This window comes from Capsicum annuum, chromosome 6, assembly GCF_002878395.1.
Source record: "Capsicum annuum cultivar UCD-10X-F1 chromosome 6, UCD10Xv1.1, whole genome shotgun sequence".
Lineage (NCBI taxonomy): Eukaryota > Viridiplantae > Streptophyta > Magnoliopsida > Solanales > Solanaceae > Capsicum > Capsicum annuum.
Genome location: NC_061116.1, coordinates 202059733 through 202083470, shown reverse-complemented (window position 1 = coordinate 202083470; position 23738 = coordinate 202059733). Strand labels below are relative to the sequence as shown.

Sequence of the window (23738 nt, the reverse complement as noted above, 5' to 3'; positions counted from 1 at the left end):
CCCTCACTCTCATCCACCAATGTCTAGATGATGGTATGTTTGAGAAGGTGGCTGATACAACCACCTCGAAGGAAGCTTGGGAGATTTAACAAAATTCTCTCCAAATAGCTGATAAGGTGAAGAAGATAAAACTTCAAACTCTAAGGGCTGATTTTGGAATTTTAAAAATGAAAGAATCCGTATCCATTTTGGATTTTTGTTCAAGAGTGATGGGTGTTGTGAATCAACTAAGAAGGTACGGAGAGGAAGTAGATGATGTGAATGTGGTAGAAAAGATCCTTCACTCTTTAACACCCAAATTTAATTATGTGGTGTGTGCTATGAGGAGTCTAAAGATTTAGAATCTATGACAATAGAGCAATTGGAAAGTTCTTTACAAGACCACTAAGACAAAATGAAAAGAAGAAAAGAAGAGCCATTGGAGAAACTTCTTAAAACTCAAGCATCCTTCAAAAGATTTTGGAGGTGAAAAAAGTTACAGAGAAAATGGACAATGACGACGCTGTGGCCACCGTGGAAGAGGGAGGTGTTATATCAACAAATTCAACAATGAGGATAAAAACCACTTAACATTTAGAGTCCGTGGTCGTAGACAACGGGGAGAAAGAGGACGTGGATCTTATCAAGGCACCAATGAAATAAGGTATAACAAATCTGAAATTGAGTGCTACAATTGTCATAAATTTGGACATTACTCTTGGGAATGTCGTAGTAATATTGAAGAAAAAGCTAACCTTATTGATTGTAGACATCTAATTTCGTCCCTCCCCGAAAATATTTTTACCATTTTACCTCCGTCTTACTGCGTGCCCTCACCCATGTGATTATATCCCACAAAAATACAAAAATAACAACTCCTAACTAATTTTATCTTATTCTAACAACCCCTCCCTATTAAATATTAACATCTCACATATCCCACCTCACCACCTACCCCACATTCCTCCCTTCCATTTATATTTTAATTATCATTTAACAGAGAGGGGATGAAAAAAATTCTTTCATTTTGGGATAGACACTTTCAAGGGCCCATAAAATAATTAAAAAATAAAACAATTCTCACTCACAGGGGGACTGACAATTCATAGACCCACCCTCATTTTCATACTCACGCGCTACACACAGTACCCACTACATCATGAATCGATATTCTCCATTGATGAAAAAAGCATGGAACACGGTCCATCTTTTTTTTTCTTCTAAACACACCGCCATTAATGGGAGGAGATCAACATACTCCTCACATACACAAACAGAAATACAGAGAGACCCCAACCTTCCTTTTCTTCTCATAGGAGATACACATAGAGCTACTATATACACTTGTTGAATGCACGCACAGCAGGGGATATAGATACTGAGAGATTCATGACAGAGAGAGATTCGAAGTCGAGATCTGAAATAGAGAAGAAAACTACGTTGATTTTGGGTTACTCGAAAATGGGTTTTAGTGGGTTTGGTCACTGTTCCGGTGACTATTTTGCCGGAATCTTATCGTTCTCTGTTGATTTCTGGACAAGTCCGATAGGAAAATGAGAATATCGCCAGAAAAGTCCATTTTCAAAAGTTTTCGAGCGACCCCATTTAGAAAATATTCAAACTCTCCGGAATCCGATCTACTTTCATTTGTTTTGGGAACTGTTAGCTCACCGGAGTTCAAGTCGTGCAGGTACTTAGTTTTCTATCAGATTTTTGCAGCTTGGGTTCATCTATTTTGGTGATTCAAAATTAAAACTAGATTTTGAGTTTCATCAGTTGTCGTTTTGGGTTCGGATCTTGGTTTTCATATCGTGGTATTTATTTTTGGGTTTGAAATCTGTCTGACTATTGATCCTGGGTATTCACTGTCATTGGTGGAGTTCCATTCGATTTGGATTTGAGTTGGTAGGCCATGGTTGAAGTTCAATTCGAGGTTCCCAGCTGGACTCTGTCTCGTTTAATTGAATAACACTGCATTGAAATCGATAATTGAGGTCCAATTCTCTTCTCCCTCTCTTTTTATTTCACTCTTTATGATATTTGGTGTTATGGATTGAACGTTTACGTGTTTTTTGATCTTTGTTGATGGTGAATAATTACTTGGTGTTGGTTCACTATTTATGTGTTGTGCGATGAAATGATATCTTGTTTGAGAATTAAAATCGATAATTTGAGAATAAAAGTGGGGTGAGAATTGAAAGTTGATAAAAATTAATATTGTCGTTTTGATTCATTTATGTTATTGATTGTAATAGTGCCATGATTGGTCGTGCTGGGTAAGCAAACAGTAGGCACAGATAGGAAAATTTAGAACTTGTGGATTGTGGAATGTTTGGATTTTGTGTTGAAAGGTTTTGTTTACCGCATTTGGATCGACTGTATTCATTTAGCCAGGGAATGCCTCGAGGGATTTGTATTGATTTATCTAGGGAATGCCCCAAAGTATCTTGTACCTGGAGGACGTTCGTGATGAAGGCCCGAGGCATCGGATGAGGCATTGGAGCTTAGTCTAGGATTAGTTTAGATTATGATTTACATTTCCGTATTTTTCTATTTCGGGATTGTATGACTCGGACTGGACACTATATTTTGGATTCGTTTTGTTTTGTTTGTTTGTTTGATTGTTTTACATGTTTCTATGTGGTTTGTACATCGTAATTCCAAATTAGCTGATTCATTCTACCAAGAAATCGTGGTCGAACCACGGGATCGAGGGGTGCCTAATATCTTCCCCTCGGTCAACAGAATTCCTTAACCGGAATCTCTGTTCGCAAACCAGTTTCAAGAGTCAAATCATTTTGAAAAGGATTTTTCAAAGGTGAATTGGCACACCAGTCTATCCCAATTGGCGACTCTGAGTTTAAAAGTAAATAATCCATTTTCGAAACAAATTTTCATCTGTTGTCACTTAATAATAAAACCCTTTCAGACTTGAAATGAATCTTTTTGGAGTGAAAAAAAGGGTGTGACAGCTCTGGCGACTCTGCTGGAGACTTTTCAAAATTCGAGCTTATTTTTTGGAGTTGTATCGGCTTAGTTTGGTATTATAGGTGTATAGACATTTTGTTTGTGCTGTTTTGTGTTATTATTTATTGTTTTTGAGTGCCTACGTGCTCTTTATTTATAGTTTTTATCATATGTGTTACTGCTTTATATCTGGCATCATGTGCATAACCCGAGTCATTCTTTCTGCAACAAGTCCTGGAGTACACGTCGTGCACACAAACTCTAGTTGAGTCACCTTTATTTTAGGAGGGGGAGCCTTCGGACGTATGGAGTGGGTGGAAAGCAAAATAGCCACTATCGGCCATATGATCCCCCGAACAGCCTTGTTAGTAAACCTCAACGTAGGTCAGCCTTTAGGTTATGCTTATCTGCATCATATTGAGACCTAACGGGACCCACATGGCCCTTTGTAGAAGACTCACCTCTAAAGCATCTCTACGTGCTAAATGTTGCATCTTTAAGGGTAATATGGTCATTTGATGGATTAATTTGGGGGAAAACGTATGCTAGAATTAAAGAAAGTGTATAGGCATGGAAAAATTGAAATTTTTTTTGAGTGTGTAGGCAAGGAAAAATTGAAAAAAAAGAGAGGAAAAAGAAAGAAAAAGTGAGTCGAAAAAAAAAGTAGGTTTCGTAGTTTTTAGAGTTTTTTATGGCTTTTGTTTTCCACAATCCAAAAATTCAAAATGATTTTTTTACCTTTCGCACTCATTTTTCTCAAAAACATAAAAAAGATTTTCCTTTTGTTCCTTTACCATACATTCATAATTCGAAAATTTCAAAATTTTTTTTTTTTTAATTGGAGTATTTTTATAAAGAAAAAAATGCTAAAAATATAGTAGAAGTTTCGCACATTTTATATAAAGAAAACACCAAAAAGATTTTCTTTCATAGCTGTTGGTGTCATTTTTTATGTGAAGTGTCAAATTGAAAACTCAAAAAAAAAAAAGATTTTGGTATGTTGTTTATCGTGTGTCTTTGGTCGTGTCTCAAGTCAGGGTGCAATCTGTGATTTAATCATTAATTGTCCAATTTGGATGAACTACTCAACCTTGATTTTCCTCTCTCGGGAGTGAGATATTTAGGCAGCCTATTGTTGGTTCGGGGACCTTATTTGAAAAATTAAAAAAAAAAAGATTTTCTTCACTCTTTATTAGAGTAGGTGTCATATATTTCTTTAAAAGAAAAATGCAAAAAGATTTTTCTTTAATAGTTTCAATTTTCATTTTCATATGAAATTCGAAATTGAAAACCCAAAAAGATTTTCTCTGGTAATCATAGGTTTTATTTTTTATAGGAATATGCAAAAAAAATCCAAAAAGGATTTGCTTCACTCTTCATTTAGAGTAGGTGTGTCATATACATCTTCGAAAAGAAAACCACAAAAAAAATTTCCTTTAATAGTTTCAAGTTTCATTTTCATATGAAATTTAGAATCGAAAATTTCAAAAAGAGATTTTTCTTTGGTTGTCATAGGTTTCATTTTGTCTAGGGAATTTAAATCTGAAAAACACAAAACAGATTTTCCCCAATTCTTTTGGTAATTTGTTATTTTCTTTTCTTCTTAAAGTTCCAAGAAAAAAGAAAAGAAAAAGAGTTTAATTGACTATTTTGGTTAGACTTCATGAACTATGCCCACCCGATTCTCCCCTCTCGGGGGTGAGATACGTAGGCGCCCTTATTGGGTTTGGTGATCTTTTCAAAAAAATAAGATAAAAAAAAGAGAGGTTTTGATAAATGTTGAACTCTAACATATTTGTTGCCTCTTGTTCAGTTAGTTTAAGGTGGTTGGTTTGTGGCTTCCTGGCTAGTCCTCCATATCACACCAAATCCAAGGAAGGTTTAGTTGTGCCCAACAAGGATATAGAGAGTGGCACAATGGATGAAACAAAGAGTCAGGAAATTGAGAGTTTAAAGGAAGAGAATTTGAGACTGAGACAACAAATGATGGAAATGTACTGAGCTTGGGCCAGTGAGCTGCCTCCACCTCAGTTCCCCATTTTTGACCTTGCAAATACCTTGAGTCTTCCACCAAAATCACAAAGTTAGTTTCCTACTATAGTTGATGCACCACAGTATGCCGCAGAATCTATTCCACATCAAATGCACCTTAATATTTCCACCACTCTTTCTTTATCTCCTTAGTATAAGTCTACCATATTCACATCACCACATATTATTTGTGCTTTTGTTGATCAAGCTTCACTAATGCTTCCACTTTGTCTATCAATCCAACAATTATGCTTCCCTAGTTCATTAGTGAATCCATGTTCAATACTCTTGATGATCATTGTTATACTCTTGGGCCTACAGTTAAGTTAAGTGGACCACCAAAATTTCTTACTAAGAAGCCTAGCATGCTAGAAGACCCAGAGAAAATGGTTGGGAATGTTAAGAGTGTGAAAAATGATATGAAAAGTTCCTTGGGACTTGTGGGCTATGAAGATGTTTCATATTAAAACTGGGGCATGTTTTCAAGTGTTAACCTTCCTCCAAGCTTTAAGACATCAAAATTTGAGGAGCTTGGTGGACAGAATAATTCTGTGAAACATTTGGGACAATCTTGCAATCATTCAAGGGAAACTAAAGGAAAAAAAAAGAAAACGCATCTGTTGTCATGTCTGGGCCAAAGCAGAGTTTAAGAGGTCCAACTCAGCCTTAATCCCGAGCTTACATATCAAATCCACTTATTCATCTGCAATAAGGTTTCTCTTTTCAAATTACAAGGAGGTCCATTCCACTTCCTCAATGTCCTTTGAACAATGCACAATTGTGTACCCATCTGTCTCTTATCCACAATGGCATGCACCTGTCCCTCAACATCATCCTCGACCCCCATTAATTTACCAAGGAACCTCTAAATTTAAGTTTCATCCGAGGCCAGAGTTCACAAAGAGGAGGAAGGAAAAGGATAATTTCACTCCTATTGGGGAGTCCTATGCCAGTTTATTCCAGAGATTGAGACATAGGAGCATGATTACTTCTTTCCTTGGGTATATACCTAACCCACATACAATAAATTTTGATCCTAATGTATGGTGTGCATATCATTCTGATGTTTAGGGTTATAGTACTGAAGATTGTCGTACTTTGAAAAGAGAAATAGAAAAGATGATTCAAGATAAATTGATTATGGTGCAAAACATTGGCCCCTCGACCATCCCACAGAGTTCTTCACCGGCATGCGGTACTGTACAATATGTGGGAGGCAATGAGTTAAGCATGGAGATCTAGAACTTATTTGTTGAAGGAAATATTTCTAACAGTGGTGGAAGCTCTTGTCATGATAATATGCAAATCAGTGGCTAATATGTCAGGCTGAGCAATTGAGAAGTCACCCCTCTCCCTACTAGGAAGAGGTCTGATAGTTTTTTTTTTTTTTTTCTGTTATCCAAATTATTTCAGGGTGGTAGTTCAGGATCTATCTTGTTTTGTCTCTTTTGTCGTTTATGTTCAAACCTTTTCTATATTTTATTTCAACTAAATAAAGTGTCCCTTTTTCCTTTGTGTTTAAATATATGTTATTTGTTTGTTTTCTTTACATAGTACATTTTATGTTGGCTTTAGTGATATGACATGTTGGCGGAATTCTTCGCTAGATCTTAAAATCCAATTTGACCATGAACTTTGAATCACAGGGCTAAAGTTAGAAAAAGCATGTGATAAATAGGTAGCGTGTTAAGACATTTGGTGACCATGTTGAAACCTTCTTTCAAAATTTAGGTAATTGCTTTAAGAATCTCCAGAATAACTTGGTCATCAATTGTAAGGCATGCCTCAATTAGGTCAAACAGTGGATGCGTGATCCTATATCAAGAGGAACAGAAAGAAAATCATCTCCATGAAATCATGAGTCATTCAATGTAAGAAATGTACAACAAAAGTGGAGTTGTATGCTAGAAAAGTGCAGAAGAAGTAGTGACGCACAGACTCAGTCAAAGTTAATATTGTAAAAGATGTCGCACATGATCTTCATCTACAACTTTCAAATTGCATGTTATGTGCTTGCATTTTCAAGGATTGATATGACGAAGGCATTTCATTATGCTATCCAAACATCGTGTCATCCTTTGTTTACCCTATTTGAGATTTAGTCCTATTTTCTTTCATACCCCTCTTTTAGAATCAAGATAGAGTCAGCAAAGCTCAAAAGCAAAGTGTCGAGCAAAACAATAGAGTCAGAAAGTTTCAAAAAGAAATGAGAGAAAAAATGTGTCCAAAAGAAGAAAAAAAAAGTACGTCAAGAAAAAAATAGAGTCAGAAGGTCCCAAAAAGAAAAAAAAAGTCAATAAAAGAAAAAAAAAATCAGAATCAAGCAAAAGAACAATCTGCCAGAACTATGCATGACCTGATTCTCCTCTCTTGGGGGTGAGATACATAGGCTGCCCTACTCCGGGCTCGGTCTAACCAAATAAATAATTTAGAGTCACCCAGTCAAAAGAAACTGGAGCATGAGTTAATTCTCATTGTTTGAGTCGATTTGAAAAGTTGTAAGTCCTACCCTACTTCAAGTGTCGTTTGGGCCCCATGCCATCCTTTCTTTCTAACCCTATCCAAAAGCCAAGTTACAACCAAAGAAAGACCTTTAGATCAATCTTTGAGGATGTTAAGGCTAAGCATGCAAGGGATATAATGATGCATTTGGGAACTACTTGTCTTCTTCGACATAAGAAATCAGGAGAGAAATAAAAATGAGAGAGTCTTATTGGTGAAAACCCTCACGGGCACCGTAAGATGATAGTAAGTTGAGAGAGATAAAAATAAGAGAGTCTTATTAGTGAAAACTCTCACGGGCACCATAAGACGACTGTGAGTTAAGGGAAACGAAGATAAGAGAGTCTCATTAGTGGAAAACCCTTATAGACACCATAAGGAAATAGTGAGCTGAGGAAAAAAAAATGAGAAAAGCTTGTAGGTGAAAACCCTTCAAGGCACCACTAGCCGAATGGGGTCTTAAATACAATTGACTTAAGGAAGAAACTCAGTTTCAAGGCCATTAGCTCAACAACAATTGGTTGAAAGTTTGGATGAAAAAATCAGGCTACTTAATTCAAAATGCATGGAATAATAATTAGAGTAGACTGTCATTTTTCGATTAATTTTTTGTTTCTTTGTTTCAAATACGGATATTCATTGTCTTTCCTTTCTTTTCTTTATTTTTGTTTTATTTTCTTTAGTCAGTTATCCAAATAAAAATCATTGTCATTTTTTCTCTTGTCATTGAGTCAAGTCCATGTCAAAACAAGTCAAAAAAGATTTCAAAACTGGCTACCAGCTTCTTCAATTGTGCAAAGAAATACAAAAGGACAACATATGAAAGAGACATAATTGTGAGCCAAAATAAGGCATGCAAGATTTTTGTCAATCGACAAGTCTGGGAACTCATGAAAATACCAAGGTTCAAAGGATTTATCTGAGAAGCATTACAAAGAAAAGATATTGTATTTGTTTCAAAGTCACTCTTAATAATCTGAGTTCGGGTCAATGATGCAGCAAGTCAGTGGCACATGCTAATGGTTGAAAGCAAGATTAAATGTGACAGGGGCAGGAGCGATTTCTATGAAAGCTAAAGCCACAAACCATCCACCATGTTTTAAACTCACAAGTTTTCTTTGATGAAATAGGAAACATATTACCTTCAAAGTAAGGACTTCAGAGCATAAATATCAAGGGTTGCAATGCCTTACTTTTACAAATGCAGGAAGCAATGTTGCTGCACAGGTTTGAGAGTCAAATCATGGTAAATTTAATCATCTTATATCCCTCGGAGACACACTTTCTTTTCCAGGGATTTCAGTTTTCATTTGCTGGGTGATAAACTTCTTAAATTAAAACTTTACTCCTAGAAGACGTACCTTTTAGTCGAGTCGTTCCTTTGACTCCTATAAGACGTACCTTTTAGTCGAGTAATTCCCCTTGACCCCTAGAAGACATACCTTTTAGTCGATTCATTCCCTTTGATTTCTATAAGACGTACCTTTTAGTCGAGTCATTCCTTTGATTCCTATAAGACGTTCCTTTTAGTTGAGTCATTCCCCTTCACCCCTAGAAGACGTACCTTTTATTTGAGTCATTCCCTTTGATTCCTATAAGACATACCTTTTAGTCGAGTCATTTCCTTTGATTCCTATAAGACATACCTTTTAGTTTAGTCATCTCCCTTGATTCCTATAAGACGTACCTTTTAGTCAAGTCATCTTCCTTGACCCTAGAAGACGTACCTTTTAGTTGAATCATTCCCTTAGATTCCTATAAGACGTACCTTTTAGTCGAGTCATTACCCTTGACACCTAGAAGACGTACCTTTTAGTCGATTCATCCCCTTTGATTCCTATAAGATTTACCTTTTAGTTGAGTCATTCCCTTTGATTCCTATAAGACGTACCTTTTAGTCGAGTCATTCTCTTTGATTTCTACAATATGTACCTTTAGTCGAGTTATTTCTCTTGATTCCTATAAGATGTACCTTTTAGTCGAGTCATCCCCTTGACCCTTAGAAGACATACCTTTTAGTCAAGTCATTCTCTTTGATTCTTATAAGACGTACCTTTTAGTTGAGTCATTCCCCTTCGATTCCTAGAAGACGTACCTTTTGGTCAAGTCATTTCCTTTGATCTTGATAAGATGTACCTTTTAGTCGAGTCATCCCCTTTGATTCCTATAAGACGTACCGTTTAGTCGAGTCATCTCCTTTGATTCCTATAAGACGTACCTTTTGGTCAAGTCATTCCCTTTGATTCCTATAAGATGTACCTTTTCGTCAAGTCATTCCCTTTGGCTTTTAAAAGACGTACCTTTTAATCGAGTCATTCCCTTTGATTCCTATAAGACGTACCTTTTAGTCGAGTCATCTCCCTTGATTCCTAGTAAGACATACCTTTTAGTCGAGTCATCTCCCTTCCTATAAGAAGTACCTTTTAGTCGAGTCATTCTTCTTTGATTTCTATAAGATGTACCTTTTAGTCGAGACATTTTCCTTGTTTACTATGAGAAGTACCTTTTAGTCAAGTCAATCCCTCTGATCCCTAGAAGACGTGCCTTTTAGTTGAGTCTTCCCCTTTGATTCCTATAATACATACCTTTTAGATGAGTCATCCCCTTTGATTCCTATAATACGTACCTTTTAGTCGAGTCATCCCCCTTGATTCCTATAAGACATACCTTTTAGTTGAGTCATAGCCCTTGATTCCTATAAGACGTACCTTTTAGTCGAGTTATTTCCCTTGATTACTATAAGACGTACCTTTTAGTCGAGTCATTCTCTCTGATCCCAAGAAGAGGTACCTTTTAGTCGAGTCATTCCCTTTGATTCCTATAAGACGTACCTTTTAGTCGAGTCATTCCCTTTGACCCCTAGAAGATGTACCTTTTAGTCGAATCATTCCCCTTGATTCCTATAAGACGTACCTTTTAGTCGAGTCATCCACCTTGATTCTTATAAGATGTACCTTTTAGTTGAGTCATTCCCCTTGACCCCTAGAAGACGTACCTTTTAGTCGAGTCATTCCCCTTGACCCCTAGAAGATGTACATTTTAGTTGAGTTATTCCCTGTGATTCGTGTAAGACTTATCTTTTAGTCGAGTCATTCCCCTTGACTCCTATAAGACATACCTTTTAGTCGAATCATTCCAATTAACTCATAAAAGATGCATTTCTTTGTGTGGGATAAGTTTCTTTTTAGTTTTGATGTGATTTCAAGAGCCCACCTAAAAAACAGGGCTAATAAATGAAAAGTCAAGCAACAAGGTGAGGAAGTTAAAAGTCAAGCAACAAGGTGAAGAAATTGAAATTCAACAAATTAAAAAATTGCAAGTCAGGAGCCCACCTGAACAGGGTGAGGAAATTGAAAGTCAAGCAACAAGTTGAAGAAATTGCAAGTCAGGAGCCCGCCTGAAGAATAGGGTGATGAAACTCAATCCAAGAGTCCAAAAAAGCTGCATAGATAGGATTTTGTAATTTTATTTATTTTTCAACTTGTAATTTTCGTTTTGATGTATTGATAGAGCAGCGGACCGAAACCTCGATGGAACCTCACTCGACTCTCCAACTTAGCATAGTCCTTCTCTTTCCAACCCTTTGAGGTGCGTGTCAATTGATTCCTTCATAAATTGGGTAGGTAGAATGTCCTAAGTCAAGATCTAGTATCTCTTCTTCTTTCTGTTTCTCTCCTTAAATATGGGTCGGGTCAAAATTTGGTCTTGTTGTCTACTTCTTTACCTGAAAACACTTTGTTTTTACATTCAAATGGGGCATGATGTAAACATCTAATTTTGTCTCTCCCCAAAAATATTTTTACCATTTTACCTCCGTCTTACTGCGTGCCCTCAGCCATGTGATTATATCCCACAAAAATACAAAAATAACAACCCCTAACTAATTTTATCTTATTCTAACAACCCCTCCCTATTAAATTTTAAAACCTCACATACCCCACCTAACCACTTACCCCATGTGCCCCCTTCCCTTTATATTTTAATTATCATTTAACAGAGAGGGGATAAAAAAAATTCTTCCATTTTTGGATAGAGACTTTCAAGGGCCCATAGAATAATTAAAAAAGAAAACAATTCTCACTCACAGGGGGGCTGACAATTCACAGACCCACCGTCATTTTCATGCTCACGCGCTACACACAGTACCCACTACATCATGAATCAATATTTTCAATTGATGAAAAAAGAATGGAACACGGTCCATCTCTTTTTTTCTTCTAAACACACCATTATTAATAAAAGGAGATCATCATCATCCTCACATACATAAATAGAAATACAGAGAGACCCCAACTTTCCTTTTCTTCTCCACATAGGAGATACACATAGAGCTACTATATACACCTGTTGAACACATGCACAACAGGGGATATACACACTGAGAGATTCACGAGAGAGAGAGAGATATTCGAAGTCGAGATCTGAAATGGAGAAGAAAACTGTGTTGATTACATGTTACTCAAAAATAGGTTTCAGTGGGTTTGATCATTGTTCTGGCAACTATTTTCCTGGAATCTCATCATTCTCTATTAATTTATGGATGAGTCCGATAGGGAAACAAGAATATCACAAGAATAGTTCATTTTCAAAAGTTTTCGAGAGACCCCATTTAGAAAATATTCAAACTCTCCAAAATCCGACCTACTTTTGTCTATTTTGGGCACTGTTAGCTCACCGAAGTTCAAGTCATGCGGGTGCTTAGTTTTTTATCAGATTTTTGTAGCTTGGGTTCGTCTATTTTGGTGATTCAAAATTGAAACTGGATTTTGAGTTTCATCAGTCGTCGTTTTGGGTTCGGATCTTGGTTTTCATATCGAGGTCATTATTTTTGGGTTTGAAATCTGTCTGGCTGTTGGTCCTGGGTATTCACTGTCGTTGGTGGAATTCTATTTGGTTTGGATTTGAGTTGGTGGGTCGTGGTTGAAGTTCAATTTCGAGGTTCCCAGCCGGACTCTGTCTCATTTAATTGAATAACACTATATTGAAATCAATAATGGAGATCCAATTCTCTTCTCCCTCTCTTTTTATTTTACTCTTTATGATATTCGGTGTTATGGATTGAACATTTGTGTGCTGTTTGATCCTTGTTGATGGTGAATAATTACTTGGTGTTGATTCATTGTTTATGTGTTGTGCAATGAAATGATATCTTGTTTGAGGATTAAAATCGATAATTTGAGAATAAAAGTGGGGTGGGAATTGAAAGTTGATAAAAATAAATATTGTCATTTTGATTCATTGATGTCGTTGATTGTAATAGTGCCATGATTGGTCATGCAGGGTAAGCAAACAGTAGGCTCAGATAGGCAAATTTAGAACTTGTGGATTGTGGAATGTTTGGATTATGTGTTGAAAGGTTTTGTTTACTGCATTTGGATCGACTGTATTCATTTAACCGGGGAATGCCTCAAGGGATTTGTATTGATTTATCCGGGAAATTCCCCAAAGTATCTTGTACTTGGAGGAAGTTCGTGATGAAGGCCCGAGGCATCGGATGAGGCATTGGAGCTTAGTCTAAGATTAGTTTAGGATATGATTTACATTTCTGTATTTTTCTATTTCGGGGTTGTATAACTCGGACTAGACACTATATTTTGGATTGGTTTTGTTTTGTTTGTTTGTTTGATTGTTTTACATATTTTTATGTGGTTTGTACATCATAGTGCCAAATTAGCCGATTCACTCTACCAAGCGACCGTGGTCGATCCACGGGATCGAGGGGTGCCTAACACCTTGCCCTCGGTCAATAGAATTCCTTAACCGAAATCTCTGTTCGCAAACCAGTTTCAAGAGTCAAATCATTTTGAAAAGGATTTTTCGAAGGTGACTTGGCACACCAGTCTATGCCAAGTGGTGACTCTGAGTTTAAATGTAAATAATCCATTTTCGAAACAAATTTTCATCTTTTGTCGCTTAATAATAAAACCCTTTCAGACTTAAAATGAATGTTTTCGAAGTGAAAAAAAAGGGTGTGACATTGACAACCACAAAGAGGAAGATGAGTCAACATTGTTAATGTCTCTCACAGAAGATGATACAGATAATTACAGTTCATAGTATCTTGATAATGGGGAAATTAATCATATGAGTGGATACGAAGACAAGTTTGTGGAGATCAAGAAGACGAAGAGAGATAATGTGTGTTTTGGAGATACCCTAGAGATTCAAATTGAAGGAATAGGTACGATTTTGATATCCTGTAAAAATGGTGATCACAAATTGATCAATGAGGTTTACTATGTGCCAAAACTAAAAAAATAATATTTTGAGTTTTGGCCAATTTCTTGAAAAAGGATATGATATTCATATAAAAAAATATACATCTTTGGCTTAGAGATTCAAGTAATAATTTAATTGCCAAAGTGCATATGGAAAAAAATAGATTATTTCCTTTGAATCTTAAGACCATTAATGCAAAAATGTTTGAAGGCTAATGTGCAAGATGAGTCTTGGTGTTGGCACATGCGATTTGGACATTTGAACTTTGAAGCTCTTAAATCAATGGGTGACAAGAACATGGTTGATGGAATTCCATCAATCAATCATCCCAATCAGCTATGTGAAGCTTGTCTTCTTGGAAAATATGAAAGGAGGGGTTTTCCGAAGTAAACCATGTCAAGAGCAGTTAATCCACTTTAGCTTGTTCACACCGATTTGTGTGGTCCAATCGATCCACCTTCTTTTGGTAAAAGTAAATACTTCTTACTCTTTATTGATGATTTCTGTAGAAAGACTTGAGTATATTTCTTGAAGTAAAAATTAGAAGCTTTTGTTGCCTTTAAAAATTTCAAAGCACTTGCAAAAAAAGAGAGTGGTTATGAAATAAAAGCCTTAAGGTCCGATAGAGGAGGCGAATTCACTTTAAGAGAATTTAGTGACTTTTGTTAGTCTCATAGAATTCGTCGCCCTATAACGGTACCTTACTCGCCCCAACAAAATAGAGTTGTATAAATAAAGAATAGAACAATTCTTAATATGGCAAGATGTATGTTGAAAGCTAAAAATATGCCAAAAGAATTTTGGGCTGAGGCTTTTTCATGTGCAATTTATTTAAGCAACAGGTATCCAACAAGAAATGTGAAAGATCAAACACCTCAAGAAGCATGGAGCGGAAAAATCCAAGTTTCAAGCACTTGAGAATTTTTGGAAGCATAGACTATGCTCATATTCCACATTAAGGGAGAGCTAAACTTGATGATCGAAGCGTCAGGTATATATTTATTGGCTATGACACTAGTTCAAAAAGCTACAAGCTATACAATCCAAGCAACAACAAAGTAGTGGTCAGTCGTGATGTTGAATTTGATGAAGAAGCATCATGAAATTGGGAAGGCCAGGAGGCTCAGAAAGAAAGAACATATGATTTTCTTCCAGACTTTGGAGATGAAGAAGAGCAAGATACCATGGCACCTACAAAGGATGCAACCCTACCAGAAAATGTTGCATTTGCTTTTTCTCAAGATCAGAGTTCAAGTGAAAGGCTACAGAGGATGAAGAGCATCCAAGAACCCTATGATGACACAGAAGAAGTTACTAATTTTGACTTTTTGTGTTGTCTCTATGTTGATAGTGGACCAATGAATTTTAATGAAGCTATTACAGACAAAAGATGGAGACAATCCATGGAGAAAGAAATTCAATCGATAAAAAAAACAACATTTGGGAGTTAACAACTCTTCCTAAAGATCATCAAGAAATTGGAGTCAAGGGTTATACAAGGAAAAAAAGAATGCTCATGGAAAAGTAGAGAGATACAAGGCAAGACTTGTAGCTAAAGGCTACAATCAAAGACATGGCATTGACTATGAAGAAGTCTATCACCTATTGCCCGCATGGAGATGATATGTCTGCTGATCTATTTGGCTTCACAAATAAAGTGAAAAATTCATCAACTAGAAGTAAAGTCTTTGAATGAAGAAGAAAAATCAAAATTAAGGGAGAGATTTGTGGGATCAAAATAATTAAAATAAATTAAAAATAACAAGAAAAATTAGTGTTGCAACATGTCTAATGTGGTAAAATAAATTTGGAAGTTGGTGTTGCAACATGATCAAGTAGGAAATTGGTGCCGCAACATAAAAAGTTTGGGACATTCATCTATAAATAGATGATTTCGATTTCAGTTTTAGGTACTACAAAATTGAGAGAGCCATAGAGAGGAAAGAGAGTAATCCACAGATATTCTATAGTCTGTAAGATAATAGTGTGGGAGTAATACTGTAGTGAGTTTTGAGAAATAAACATGTGTTGTTTAGTTTATAAAGAGTAGTAGTATTTTGACACTGTCAAGTTATAATCACTATTATTGTATTCCTCCATTGAGTATTTTATTCACCCCGTTATAATATTTGGTGTCGTTGTTACTCTCTTTTTATTGCTATTTTGTGTGGATATTATCCTGGGTGGGAAAATTTTCCCAGCACTAAGAATATGGAGGTGGAGTAGAATAGATTATTTGTGCACACTCTATGATGGAACCACTATGGTTTTGTTCATATTAAAGAGGAACTTGGTTCTAATAAATCTGGGTCAGTGGATGTGTTCTGAAATGAACCATGGCATGTGGTATATAGAGTTTGCAATGATGGCAATAGTAGTGCTGGGTTTGGTACTTGGTTTAGTAGGAGGAGTGTCGTAGAGAGAGGCTTTGTGCGTGTATATTGATTAAGAGAGGTAGCTGATTTGACCAGTGAGATTTAACAAGTGACTCGTGTCAAAATTCAACAAGGTTATTGGCGTCGCAGGAGGAAACAGAACTGGAGGGGATCCTAATCACAACTACTCCCGCTGTCTCAATTTTTGTAAAGGTGTTTGACTGGTCACGAGGAATGAAAAAAATACTTTTCAAACTTATTGTTTGAAATAAGCGGTTGATATTTGTGTGGCCATAAATTCACTATTTAAGGGTAAAATGAAATGTTTGAAGTTAAATTATCACTAAAGATAGAAATGTGTCTTCTTCGGTCCCAACTAAAAAAGGAAAGAGGCATAAACAAATGGGATCGACGGGAGTATTTAATAATTTTGTTACACTTTATCTTCCACCTTGTATGAGTGAGTATGGTTGGTGACTTTTTACCCAACCGAATGCTGTAAATAGTTCTAGAAAATAAATTTTCAAGATAAAACTGTTTTCAAAAAATATTTTGCATGAAAATTGTGAGTGATTGTGAAAGATGCACATCTATAATTCAGAGTGATCTTTCCTGTTTTAGGTTGACTAAGATTTTGGTTTAGACATTGACATTTGATGATCAATAATATCTGGTCATAACTTGTTTAAGATAATAATACACTTTTTACTATTGTTTGTCCAGATACTGAAGCAGCTCCAAGGAGGAAGGCAACAACTTCTACTTGAGGTCTTTGAGACATTTACTTGAGAGCTGAGAGGTTATTAGAGTATCTTTATTTTGATATTTCAAGTGTTAAGATAAATTTTGGGGAACCTTCTATCTTGGTTTTATTGCCCTTTGAAAGATTAATGTGCTTAAAATTCTTGAAGTATATATTCTAACTTGACATTTTTATAAAGAAAGGATCTTGAGACTTCCATTACTTATTGGATTTGAGCTGCCTATCCAGTTATTATGTTTACAGGTTGTTCAAATTACTCATCTCTAATGTGTTGCCATGTCAAATGATTTCATTTATTTTGTTGTTTCCTGGAGGTTGTACAAATTCTTATTTCAAATTTATTGTTGTATTGGATGAGAAGTGATGAATCATCTGATTGCAATTCCTTTGCATTTCTTCTTGTTGCTTGGTGTTTCTCTTTTCCCATTTGTGAATGTTTGAGTTTGTGACCCAAATTCTGTTGATCCGGCCCTAAAAAGGTTGCGGTTCAGCCTATGTTTGTGATTTTTTGTGGGGTCTGTGGTGCTAATAAAGGGATCGGGCGGATTTGGGACTAGGATTTATTTGTACGCACGCATTATATAAGTACAATTTAGTGGGTCATTTTGGACATTTTTAATACATCATTCTCCTCATTGTATTCTCCATCCTTCATAGTGAATTTCCTTTGCCTGTGCCCGTGGTTTTTCCCACAAGGTTTTCCACATAAATTTATGTGTCTTCTTCTTATTTTCTTTGTTTTGTGGTATTGCTTATTCTGCCCGATTATAACAAATTGGTATCAAAGATAGGTTATTTTCTCAGGGATGGCAATTATGAAATATGATATTCCATTATTGTACCCCAACACCAGATTTTCGTTATGGCAGGTTAAGATATGGGTTGTGCTCTCACAGATGGATTTGGATGATGCTCTATTAGGGTTTGATAAGATGCCCTCATTGTGGACAAAAGAGGATAAATGGCGTAAGGATCGAAAGGCTCTATCTCAGATCTACCTTCATCTATCCAATCAAATTTTACAAGATGTTTTGAAGGAGACCACTGCCGCTGCGTTATGGTTGAAACTGGAATCATTATATATAACAAAGAGCCTAACTAGTAAGTTGCATCTCAAACAACTACTTTATTCCTATCACATGTCTGGAGGTGTGTCTTTGAATGATCACCTAACTTTATTTAAGGAAATCATTTCTGATTTAGAGACTTTGGAGGTTAAGTACAATGAGGAATATCTAGGGTTACTTTTGGTATGTTCGCTTCCTACATCATATTTGACCTTTAGGGATACGATTTTATATAATTGTGATACCCTAACCCTAGATGAAGTCTATGATATATTGTTCTCTAAGGAGAAGATAAAGCATTTTGTGAATGGGTCAGTGACTCAAAGAGATGGTCTCATTGTTCGAGGAAGGACTCATGAGAGGAACTCTGGAGGTGATGACAAGAATAGGTCAAAATCTAGAAATAGAAAAAAAACCTATAATTACTACCAGAAGAAGGGTCATATCAAATTTGAATATTATAAGTTACAGAATAGAAATAAACGGGAAGCTGAAAACCAAAAAGGAAAACAAATAAAGAAGTCCCGTAAAGCCAATTTTGTTAAAGATGACAGTAGTGATGAAGAACTATTTGTAGTTTCTAATGGTAACTCCAAACCCTGTGAGAATTGGATTCTTGATTCAGCTTGCACATTTCATATGTGTCACAATCGGGATTGGTTTACAATATATGAAATGGTCTCTAAAGGTGCTATGTTGATGTAAAATAACACACACCTTATAATATAGCTGGTATTGGAACAATTAGGATCAAGATGTTTGATGGGGTTGTAAGGACACTTGTTATTGTGCGGTATGTCCCAGACCTGAGGAAAAATCTTATTTCCTTGAGTACCCTTGATTCGAATGGATATGAATACACTGGTGAAGGTGAAGTCCTGAAGGTTAGTAAAGGTGATCTTGTTGTGATGAAGGGAGAGAGAAAAATTGCTAATTGGTATGTCTTACAAGGCTTTACGATTACAGGTGATGTTGTTTCTACTTTCTCTCTATCAGATAGTGATGTTTCTAAGCTTTGGCATATATGTCTGGGACATATGAGTGAAAACAGGATGGCTGAACTAAGTATGAGAGGCCTTCTTGATGGCTAGAGTATTACCAAATTAGAGTTCTGTGAGCACTGCATTTTTGGGAAGCAGAAGAGAGTCAGATTCACTAAAGGCATCCACTCTACTAAAAGCACACTTAATTACATTCATTCTGTTTCTGGGGTCCTTCTAGAGTACCTTCTAGAGGATGTGCTAATTATATATTGACTATTATTGATGACTATTCCAGAAAATTTTGGGTGTTCTTCCAGAAGAAAAAGAATTATGTATTGCCTATTTTCAAGGAGTGGAAGACTATAATTGAAAAACAAATAGGGAAGCAGGGAAAACATCTTCGGAATGATAATGGTTTAGAGCTCTATTCTAATGAATTTAATGTTCTGTACAAGTCAGAAGGAATTGTGAGGCACTTAACAGTTCGTCATACTCCACAGTAGAATGGTGTGGCCAAATAAATGAATAGGACTATAATAAAGAAGGTATGTTGTATGCTCTCTAATGCTGGTTTACCTAAGTCTTTTTGGGCCGAAGCTGCTTCCAGAACTTGTCTTCTTATTAACTGCTATCCTCCAGTTAAGATTAATAAAAAGACTCCACAAGAGGTATGGTTTAGTAGTCCTGCCAGTTACTCTGATTTGAAGATATTTGGATGTCCTTCTTATGCTCATGTTGATAATGGAAAGTTAGAACCTAGATCTGTCAAGTGCTTATTTATGGGTTATAAGTCTGGTGTTAAATGATATAAGCTTTGGTGTCCAGAAAATAGAAAGATTATAATTAGCAGGGATGTTGTGTTCGATGAAACGACCATGCTTTGGGATTCACCCCAGATGAGCCTAGTAACATGAATCAGGAAAAGTCAAGCACACACGTTGAGTTACAAATTGGAGCCATACCAGTGCCTACTTCTCAGTCTAGCCTGGAGATATAGAGTGATACTATTTCTTCTTCACTACCAGTGGCACCACAATATTCTATTGCTAAAGACAGACCTAGGAGAGATATTACACCTCTTCAGAAGTATGGTGAAGTTGAATCGGTTGCTTACGCATTGAATATAGCAGAAGGTATCGATTCTAGTGAAGGACCTTCTTCTTACTCAGAGACATTTAGTTGTGATGATTCTAGCCGATGGATAATTGCTATGCAGGAGGAAATGGAATCACTTCATAAGAATGACAGGTAGGATTTGTTGAGATTGCCTAAAGATAAGAAATATGTCCGTTGCAACTGGATATTTAAAAAAAAAAAGAACATCGGGAGTTGAAGATGCTAGGTACAAAGCAAGACTAGTTACTAAAGGTTACAGACAAGTTCTAGGTGTTGAATTCATAGATGTGTTTTCTCCAGTTGTAAAGCATAGTTCGATTCGAGCCTTGCTTGATATCGTGGCCATGCACAATCTTGACTTGAGCAGTTGGATGTCAAAACTGCATGCATACATGGAGAACTTGAAGAGGACATCTATATGTAATAACCAAAGGGTTTTGTAGTCTCAGGAAAGTAGGATGATGTATGCTTGCTAAAAAAGTCCCTTTTATCTTAAGAAACAGTCGCCCAGACAGTGGTATAAGAGGTTTGACTCTTTTATGACTTCTCATATGTTTAGGAGGAGTAGTTATGATAGTTGTGTCTATTTCAAGGAGGTAAGTGATGATTCGTTTGTGTATCTTCTCTTGTATGTTGATGATATGTTGATTGCAGCGAAGGATATGAGAGAGATAAGAAAAGTCAAAGCCCAGCTCAGTAAGGAGTTTGAGATGAAGGATTTAGGAGCAACAAAGAAGATCCTTGGAATGGAAATTTTGAGGGATAGAGAGAAGTGTAAGTTTACTTGAGTCAGAAAAGGCATATTGAGAAAGCGCTTCACAGGTTCAATATGCAAAATGCCAAACCTGTTAGTACTCTATTGGCAACTCATTTCAAATTCTCAGCCATATTATCTCCAAAGATAGATGATGAGCGTGACTATATATCTCAAGTTCTATAGTGTTGTTGGGTCTCTTATATATGCGATAGTGTGTTCACAACCATCTTTATTGTATGCAGTCAGTGCAGTTAGCAGATACATACAAATCCTAGAAAAGAACATTGGAAAATAGTTCAGTGTATTTTTAGATACTTGCATGGATCTGCTGATGTTTGTTTGCAGTTTGGACGAAATAGAGATGGAGTGATCGGGTATGTTGATTCTAATTTTGTAGGAGACCTTGATAAAAGGAGGTCCCTTATAGGCTATGTTTTCACTATTGGTGGTTGTACTATTAGTTGGAAAGCTACTTTACAGACTACAGTTGCTTTGTCAACTACTGAGGCAGGGTACATTGCTATTACAGATGCTTACAAGGAAGCTATTTGGTTAAAGGGTCTGTTGGGTAAACTTAGCAAAGACTTACAGATTACTACCAGGGGAGGCTCAAGCGTATTGGTGGCCTAAGGCAAAAATCTAATAGAGACCTTAAACTTTTTTTAAAAATATGATATTTTTTTGCTAACTCTATTTTCAAAATTATATAATCGATTTTTTCTAATTATTCTTTTTTAAGTAACAATATAATTAATGCATTTAATCTTTCTTGAGAAATAATACTCTAGATATATAAACTTCTAATAATTCTTTTTTTTATACATAAAAAAATAATTTTTCTATAGATAATATTTATTTTTTTTAAAAAAATCTATAATATATTATCGTGAAAAATAAGGCTGTAACGCCCCGAAATCGGGTCCCAAGATGTCACATGGTGCTTAAGGTCACAAGTGACCCCAAGCTAACCCTTCTACTGGCATAACTCATAAGCAACTGAATAAAAATACAAATCCATACAAATCAGCAGAAATTAACTCTTTTCTGAATCTGATTGATACAAAATGGAATTTTACAGGATTACAATTCTGCCTTTACAACCAAAATTGAAACAAAATACATCAACTTCTACTAACTTTCTCTGAAGCCTCTACTAGTACTGACTGTAGGTAGCCGGGTCATGACTCCCGACTACCCCAACTTAATATGACTGAATAAAGAAAATACAACACTATAAACTCTGCATAACTAACCCAAGTCCTTGAATCAAAAGGACTCATCACCTACTAACTGGATACCACGAACTGACTGGATCTAAAGGTACAACTATACCTTGTACCTACATTCGGAGGATATGTAGCCCACATACGAATATGTGGGTCAGTACCATGGAAAAATACCGAGCATATGGGGGTGCAATGCATATATAAAATAATATTTTAATATCATCACAGTTTATAAAATTATGCATGCTGATATAGATGACTCACTTAGCTCGAATTAAATCATAAAAATCATGGATGAATAATACATGTAAAGTAAAACAAGTGAGTCATTACAATACATTCTCAATTCAGTTTCATCTCAATTTCAAATCATCAAAACAATCAAATCTCATGTCAATTCTCATTAGAATATATTCCTTAAATCTTTTAAGAATAATGACTTTCTCAAACTCAGCCTTTTAAGCAAATATGTTTTCATCTCAGATAGAAGAGTACACACACATTGGGAGATCCTATAACCGACATAAACCATGTGAGCTACATGGAGTCCAACGTACAACCCACGTTGGCGAGAGCCATCCTATCCTTGCCATCGGAGTAGGACTTCCATTATCAATTCAAAAACACTAGTGATCACTATATAAATCAGCCTCAGGCTCACATCCTACGGGGGCACGTAGTTATAGGGAAGTAAGGTCACTTTATACCTCCCACTCGGTGCTAAAGATTACTCCCAAACATAGCTCAGAAATTTAAATCAGCCTCAGGCTCACATTAAAGCAAATCCATAATAAACACTCTAATAATTTTCATCGGGAGACAATTTGCTACCCCTTTATCATAATTAATAAAAACGTGGATTTATTTCACAGTCCAGTTCAAAATAACTCATTCACGACCAACAAGTCAAATCATTCAAAATATCTCAAATATTCAACATCAACATACTTATAACACACACTTTCTAAAGAAACACAATTTCAAATGGGGTTCGCGACCTAAATATCAAAATCATGATAAATATCATTCAAGATTCATACTTTATATCACCACACATGTAAATTCATCTTTCAAAATCATAAACATCAAGATTTCATAATAATCATCATAAGATATGGTTTCATGCTTCAAATTCATAAAAATCAAATAAAAATCATGCCTTTGTAAGGAAAATTACTTTTGGGCACAGGAATGAAAGAGAGTTCTTGTTGAAAAACCCCACATACCTTAAATGATGAACTTTAGATCGATACTCATTTTTGAGATGTTAATCGTGCCTTTGAATGATGGTTCTTGGATTTCTTGAACTAGGAACTTGGAATCTTGAATAAATTTGCAAAATTAATGGTGAACTTTGGAGGTTCTTGAACTAGGAACTTGGAATCTTGAATAAATTTGCAGAATTAATGGTGAACTTTGGAGGTTCTTGAAGTTGGATGTAGGAGCTTAGGGTTTTCTTTTTGAGGGAATTTGATGAAATATAACATATAATGCTTCTAATAGGCTTTAATATAGAGTTTGGACAGATTTTGGGTGAGGGGAAATGACTAAAACGCCCCTAAAAATTAAATAATTCTTGAATCTGTCCTTTGGTGGATTGTTTTGATAATCTGAAGTAGATCAACCATAACGTTTTACTCTGATATCCAAATTGGAGGAAACCAATTTAATTAGAAAGAGGACTCTTATATCTTTTCGTTGATATATAGTATCTCACCTAGATCATTGTGTACGAGTTATGATCATTTGAAGT

At 35.9% G+C, this 23738-nt stretch overlaps 1 long non-coding RNA gene across 1 annotated transcript; it reads left to right on the top strand.

Annotated features, from left to right (window-relative positions):
- Window positions 1-110: 110 nt before the first annotated feature.
- Window positions 111-13134, top strand: LOC124899320. The gene is made up of 2 exons (XR_007056712.1): window positions 111-1973; window positions 12760-13134. It is a non-coding gene; the product is annotated as an uncharacterized LOC124899320 (long non-coding RNA).
- Window positions 13135-23738: the final 10604 nt, after the last annotated feature.